The following is a 7297-nucleotide window of genomic DNA, read 5'->3' on the forward strand; positions in this document are numbered from 1 at the left end:
GGGGCACAGAGATGGGAACAGGGATGGGAACAGAGATTGGGGGTCCCACCCATCCATCCCCCCCCCACCTCAACCCCCTCAAAGGACACGCGAGACCCCGTCCCCAGTGCTGGGGGTCCCGGGGAGTCCCCACTTTATTAGCTCGGGGGCTCCCCGCGGCTCGGGGGTCGGGGGTCTCAAACCCCAAACCCCCCAGTAGGTCCCGGATCTTCACTCGTGGGTGGTCTCGGTGAGCACGCGCTGGTGGTCCTGGTCCCCATCCCGGTCCCGGTCCCCGTCCCTGTCCCCGTCCCCATCCCCGTCCCTGTCCCCGTCCCCGTCCCGGTCCCCGCCGTGCTCTCCCCTCGTTCTCCTCGTCCAGCGCGTCCCTCAGGCTGGGGGAGGGGAGGGGAGGGGTTCAGTGGGAGGGAGCACCCCAGGGTCCTCGAGTGTCCCCCGAGGGTCCCCGAGTGTCCCCCTCCCCCGGGGTTGTCCCCTCTGGGTTTCCCAATTTCCACCCCCTCACCTGAACCTCCCCTCACCTGAACACCACCCTCTTACTGACCCTCTCCTCACCTCCTCCCCCGACCCCCCAACCTGAACTCCCACCCCCTCACCTGAAAGCCCTCCTCACCTTCCCTTCCCCTCCCCGAATTCCGTCCCTCCTCACCTTCCCCTCCCTCACCTGACCCTCCCTCACCTGACCCTCCCATCTCCCCCCTTCCCCTGAACATCCCCCTTTTATCTGACCCCTCACCTCAACATCCCCCCCACCTGAACCCCCACCTGAACCCCCCAGCTGAACCCCCACCTGAACCCCCCTCCCTCTGTCCCTCTCCCTCCCTGTGCCCCCTCACCTGAGTCCATCTCCCCTCCAGCAGCCCCTTCCACACCTGTCCTCTCCCCCTGTCCTCCTCACCAGAGTCCGTCCCCCTGTCCCCTCCTCCCGTGTCCCTCCTCCCCTTAATCCATCTCCCCTCCCCTAACCCGTATCCCCCTCCCCTGTCCCCTGCCCCTCTCCCCCTGTCCTCCCCTCACCTTAATCCATCTCCCCTCCAGCAGCCCCTCCTCCCCTGTCCGTCCTCCTTCCCCCGTCCCCCTCACTTCTGAGTCCCTCTTCTCCCTCGAGCAGCCCCTCCCCTCCCCTCCCTGTCCCCCTCCCCTGAATCCATCCCCTCCCCACACCTCTCCCCTCTCCCCTGCCTCTCTCCCCCTGTCCAGCCTCCCTGTCCCTCCTCTCCCCTGTCCCCCTCTACCTGAGCCCCTCTTCCCCTCGGAGCAGCCCCCTCCCTCCCCTGTCCTCTCCCTTCCCGGTCCCCTCCCCCTCCCTGTCCCCTCCTCCGTCCCCTGTCCCTCTCACCTGAGTCCTCTCCCCCTCCCTCCCCAGTCCCCTGTCCCTCCCTCCCCTGTCCCCCTCACCTGAGTCCGTCCCCCCTCCCTCACCTGGTCCCCCCTCTCCCGTCCTCCTCCTCTCCCCTGTCCCCCTCACCTGAGCCCCTCTCCCCCCTCCTGCAGCCCCCTCCCCACACCTGTTCCACTCCCTCCCTCCTGTCCTCCTCACCAGAGTCACAGTCCCCCGTCCCCTCCCCTCCCGTGTCCCCCCTCACCTTAATCCATCTTCCCCCTCGCAGCAGCTCCCCTCCTCCCTCCCCCTGTCCTCTCCCCTAACCCCGTATCCCCCCTCCGCTGTCCCCTGCCCCTCTCCCTGTCCCCCCTCACCTGAGCCCCTCTCCCCCTCTCGCCCCCTCCCCCCGTCCCCTCACCTGAGCCTGTCCCCCCCCTCGAGCAGCCCCCTCCCCATCCTGTCCCTGGCCTCTACCCCCTGAAGCCTGTTCGCCCCCCCTCGAGCAGCCCCCTCCCCACCTGTCCCTCTCACCTGAGCCCCTGATCCCCCTCGAGGAGGGCTCTGTAGGTCCGGATCTCCCCCTCGAGCAGCCCCTGTCCCCCATCCCCCTCACCTGAGCCCCTGATCCCCCTCGAGGAGGTGCTCTGTAGGTCCGGATCTCCCCCTCGAGCCGCTCTTTGGCCCCGAGCAGCTCCCGCAGCCGCTCGTGCAGCTCCCGCAGCTCCGCCCGCACCTCCCGCAGCTCCGCCTCGGCCGCGCCCACCTGGGCACCCACCTGGCACAGGTGAGACCCTGCCCGGGCATCGGCATCGGCCAGGGCGGCCTCCAGGGACGAGAGCTGGGGTTACGGGGGGGTTACACACCCAAAAACAGGGGTTTCACCCCAAACCTCGGCCTCGGGCAGTGCCACTTCCAGGGACGAGATCTGGGGAAATGGGGGGGTCACACACCCAAAAACGGGGGTTAGAGACCCAAAACCAGGGGATTTCATCCCAAACCTCAGCCTCGGGCAGTGCAGCCTCCAGGGATGAGATCTGGGGAAATGGGGGGGTCACACACCCAAAAAGGGGGATTTTACCCCAAACCTCGGCCTCGGGCAGTGCAGCCTCCAGGGATGAGAGCTGGGGAAATGGGGGGGTTAGACACCCAAAAATGGGGGATTTCACCCCAAAAATGGGGGTTAGAGGCCCAAAAGTGGGGGATTTCACCCCAAACCTCGGCCTCGGGCAGTGCCACTTCCAGGGACGAGATCTGGGGAAATGGGGGGGTCACACACCCAAAAACGGGGGTTAGAGACCCAAAACCAGGGGATTTCATCCCAAACCTCAGCCTCGGGCAGTGCAGCCTCCAGGGATGAGATCTGGGGAAATGGGGGGGTCACACACCCAAAAATGGGGGATTTTACCCCAAACCTCGGCCTCGGGCAGTGCAGCCTCCAGGGATGAGAGCTGGGGAAATGGGGGGGTTAGACACCCAAAAATGGGGGATTTCACCCCAAAAATGGGGGTTAGAGGCCCAAAAGTGGGGGATTTCACCCCAAACCTCGGCCTCGGGCAGTGCCACTTCCAGAGACGAGATCTGGGGGATTTACAGGGGTCACACACCCAAAAATGGAGGTTAGAGCCCTAAAAAGGGGGGATTGCACCCCAAAACTCAGCCTCGGCCACGCCCACCTCCAGGGCCGAGATCTGAGAGGTTATGTGGGGGTTAGAGACCCAAAAATGGGGGATTTCACCCCAAACCTCGGCCTCAGCCAGAGCAGCCTCCAGGGACGAGATCTGAGGGGTTACAGGGGGGTTACACACCCAAAAATGGGGGTTAGAGACCCAAAAATGGGGGTTAGACACCCCAAAAACGGGGGATTTCACCCCAAACCTCAACCTCGGCCAGAGCAGCCTCCAGGGACGAGATCTAGGGGGTTATGTGGGAGTTAGACACCCAAAAATGGGGGTTAGAGACCCAAAAATGGGGAATTTCACCCCAAAACTCAGCCTCGGCCACGCCCACCTCCAGGGCCGAGATCTGGGGAAATTGGGGGGGTTAGAGACCCAAAAATGGGGGGTTAGAGACCCAAAAATGGGGGTTAGAGACCCAAAAATGGGGAATTTCACCCCAAAACTCAGCCTCGGCCACACCCACCTCCAGGGCCAAGATCTGAGCGGTTATGGGGGGGTTCAGACACCCAAAAATGGGGGGTCAGACACCCAAAAATGGGGGGTCAGACACCCAAAAAGGGAGGAATTCACCCCAAACCTCCAGTCCTGACACTCCCCAAAAACGAAGGGGATACGGGGACTCAGGACCCCAAAAATGAGGGGTATTTTGGGCTGGTTTTTGGGTATTTCAGGCTGGGTTTGGGGTGTTTTGGCTCCCTGATGCCTGAGGCTGCCCAGCCCCACCCATGAACTGGGGGGTTAGGGTTTTTTGGGGTATTTCAGGCTGGTTTTGGGGTATTTTGGGGGTATTTCACGCTGGTTTTGGGGTGGTTTTGGGTGTTTTGGGTCCTTGGTGCCTGAGGCTGTCCAACCCCACCCATGAATTGGGGGGGTTAATTTTTTGGGGGGTATTTTGGTGTCATTTGGGGGTATTTCGTGGGTGTTTCAGGCTGTTTTGGGGGTATTTTGAGGGTATTTCATGCTGGTTTTGGAGTGTTTTGGTACCTGGTGCCTGAGGATCTCCAGCCCCACCCATGAACTGGAGATTTATTTTTTGGGGGGTATTTTGTGCTGGTTTTGGGGTGATTTTGGTACCTGGTGCCTGAGGGTGTCCAGCCCCACCCATGAACTGGGGGGGTTCATGTTTTTTGGGGTATTTTGGTGTAGTTTTGGGGTATTTTGTGCTGGTTTTGAGCTGTTTTGGGTGTATTTCATGCTGTTTTTGGGGTGATTTTGGTACCTGGTGCCTGAGGGTGTCCAGCCCCACCCATGAACTGGAGGGTTTATGCTTTTTGGGGGTATTTTGGTTTGATTTTGGGGTATTTTGGGCTGGTTTTGAGCTGATTTGGGGGTATTTCAGACTGGTTTTTGGGGTGTTTTGTGTCCCTGGTGCCTGAGGGTGTCCAGCCCCACCCATGAATTGGAGGTTTATGGTTTTTTTGGCGTATTTTGGTGTGGTTTTTGGGTATTTTGGGCTGGTTTTGAGCTGTTTTGGGTGTATTTCATGCTGTTTTTGGGGTGATTTTGGTACCTGGTGCCTGAGGGCGTCCAGCCCCACCCATGAACTGGGGGGGTTCATGTTTTTTGGGGTATTTTGGTGTGGTTTTGGGGTATTTTGGGGGTATTTCACGCTGTTTTGGGCCTGTTTTGGGGGGTATTTGAGGCTGTTTTTTGGGATGTTTTGGTACCTGGTGCCTGAGGATCTCCAGCCCCACCCATGAAGGTTTATGGTTTTTTGGGGTATTTTGGTGTAGTTTGGGGGTATTTGGGGGGTATTTCAAGCTGTTTGGGGGTGATTTTGGGGGTATTTCAGGCTGTTTTTTGGGATGTTTTGTGTGTCTGGTGTCTAAGGGTGTCCAGCCCCACCTATGAACTGGAGGGTTTATGGTTTTTTTGGGGTATTTTGGTGTGGTTTTGGGGTATTTTGGGCCATTTTTGAGCTGGTTTTGGGGTATTTGGGTTTTTTTCAGGCTGATTTTGGGGTGTTTTGGGTCCCTGGTGCTGGAGGGTGTCCAGCCCCACCCATGAATTGGGGGTTTATGGTTTTTTTGGGGTATTTTGGTGTAGTTTTGGGGTATTTTGGGGGTATTTCAGGCTGTTTTTTGGGGTGTTTTGGGTCCCTGGTGCCTGAGGGTGCCCAACCCCACCCACGAACTGGAGATTTATGGTTTTTTGGGGTATTTTGGTGTAGTTTGGGGGTATTTGGGGGGTATTTCATGCTGTTTTTTGGAGTGTTTTGGGTCCCTGGTGCCTGAGGGTGTCCAGCCCCCCCCATGAATTGAAGGTTTATGGGTTTTTTGGGGTATTTTGGTGTAGTTTTGGGGTATTTTGGGGGTATTTCATGCTCTTTTTGGGGTGTTTTGGTACCTGGTGCCTGAGGGTGCCCAGCCCCACCCATGAACTGGAGGGTTTATGGTTTTTTGGGGTATTTTGGTGTGGTTTTGGGGTGATTTTGGGTGTATTTCACACTGTTTTGGGGGTATTTGGGGCTGTTTTTGGGGTGATTTTGGGGTGTTTGGTGTACCTAGTGCCAGAGGGTGTCCAGCCCCACCCATGAACTGGAGATTTATGGTTTTTTGGGGTATTTTGGTGTGGTTTTTGGGTATTTTGTGCTGGTTTTGAGCTGGTTTGGGGGTATTTCATGCTGTTTTTGGGGTGATTTGGGGGTGTTTGGTACCTGGTGCCTGAGGGTGTCCAGCCCCACCCATGAACTGGAGATTTATGTTTTTTGGGGGGTATTTTGGTGTGGTTTTTGGGTATTTTGTGCTGGTTTTGAGCTGTTTTGGGTGTATTTCGTGCTGGTTTTGGGGTGTTTTGGGTACCTGGTGCCTGAGGCTGTCCAGCCCCACCCAAGAACTGGAGGTTTATGTTTTTTGGGGGTATTTCACGCTGTTTTAGGGCTGTTTTGGGGGGTATTTGGGGCTGTTTTTGGGGTGGTTTTGGTACCTGGTGCCTGAGGGTGTGGAGCTCGAGCTGCAGCCCCTGCAGGGAGCGGTTCAGGGTCAGGGCCGTGCCCCGGGCTCTGTCCAGGGCCTGAGAGCTGCGGGACACCCGAGCAGCGGCCTCGGACACCTGGGGGGACACGGGTGGTTGGGGGGACAGTTTGGGGGGACAGTTTGGGGGGTCAGGGATGGTTTTGGGGGACAGGGTGGTTTGAGGGGTCAGGGACACCTGGGGGGACAGTTTGGGGTCAGTGGACACCTGGAGGTCAGTTTGGGGGGTCAGGGATGGTTTGGGGGTCAGGGACACCTGGGGGGACAGGAGTGGTTTGGGGGACAGTTTGGGGGGACAGGGGTGGTTTGGGGGGTCAGGGACACCTGGGGGGTCAGTTTGGGGGTCAGGGATGGTTTGGGGGTCAGGACACCTGGGGGACAGGATGGTTTGGGGGACAGGGATGGTTTGGGGGTCAGGGACACCTGAAGTCAGTTTGGGGAGACAGGATGGTTTGGGGGTCAGGACACCTGGGGGGACAGGAGTGGTTTGGGGGACAGTTTGGGGGACAGGGGGTGGTTTGGGGGACAGGGACACCTGGGGGACAGGGATGGTTTGGGGGACAGGGATGGTTTGAGGGCTCAGGACACCTGGGGGGTCAGTTTGGGGGACAGGGATTGTTTGGGGGCTCAGGGCACACCTGGGGGGACAGGGAGTGGTTTGGGGGGGACAGGGACAGGCTGGGGAGGTTCAGGGATGGTTTGGGGGGACAGGGACAGTTTGGGGGACAGGAAGAGGTTGGGGGACAGGGACAGGTTGGGGGTCAGGGGACACCTGGGGGACAGAGACACCTGGGGGACAGGGACAGTTTGAGGGGACAGGGATGGTTTGAGGGGACAGTTTGGGGGACAGGAACAGGTTGGGGACAGGGACAGTTTGGGGGGACAGGAAGAGGTTGGGGGACAGGGACAGGTTGGGGGGGTCAGGGGACACCTGGGGGACAGAGACACCTGGGGGGACAAGGGACAGTTTGGGGGACAGGGATGGTTTGAGGGGGACAGTTGGGGGACAGGGACAGGTTGGGGGCTCAGGAATGGGTTTGGGGGCTCAGGGACAGTTTGGGGGGACAGGGGAGAGGGATGGGGGATCAGGGACACCCGGGGGACAGGGTTGGTTTTGGGGGACAGGGACAGTTGGGGAGACTCGAGGGACACCTGGGGGACAGGGATGGTTTTGGGGGACAGGGACAGGCTGGGGAGGTTCAGGGATGGTTTGGGGGACAGGGACAGTTTGGGAGGACAGGGGATGGTTTGAGGGACAGTTTCGGGGACAGGGAGAGGATGGGGGGACAGAGACACCTGGGGGACAGGGTCAGGTTGGGGGACAG

General features: G+C 59.4%; 1 long non-coding RNA gene across 1 annotated transcript; it reads right to left on the minus strand.

The window, feature by feature from the left end:
• Positions 1-326: 326 nt before the first annotated feature.
• Positions 327-6055, minus strand: LOC126650188 (uncharacterized). The gene is made up of 3 exons (XR_007631344.1): positions 5926-6055; positions 1938-2162; positions 327-374 (listed from the first exon to the last, which is right to left on the minus strand). It is a non-coding gene; the product is annotated as an uncharacterized LOC126650188 (long non-coding RNA).
• Between the last annotated feature and the right edge of the window lie 1242 nt (positions 6056-7297).

The sequence above is a fragment of the Myiozetetes cayanensis genome, unplaced genomic scaffold (genome assembly GCF_022539395.1).
Source record: "Myiozetetes cayanensis isolate MyiCay16 unplaced genomic scaffold, myiCay2020 scf578, whole genome shotgun sequence".
NCBI classification, from domain to species: domain Eukaryota; kingdom Metazoa; phylum Chordata; class Aves; order Passeriformes; family Tyrannidae; genus Myiozetetes; species Myiozetetes cayanensis.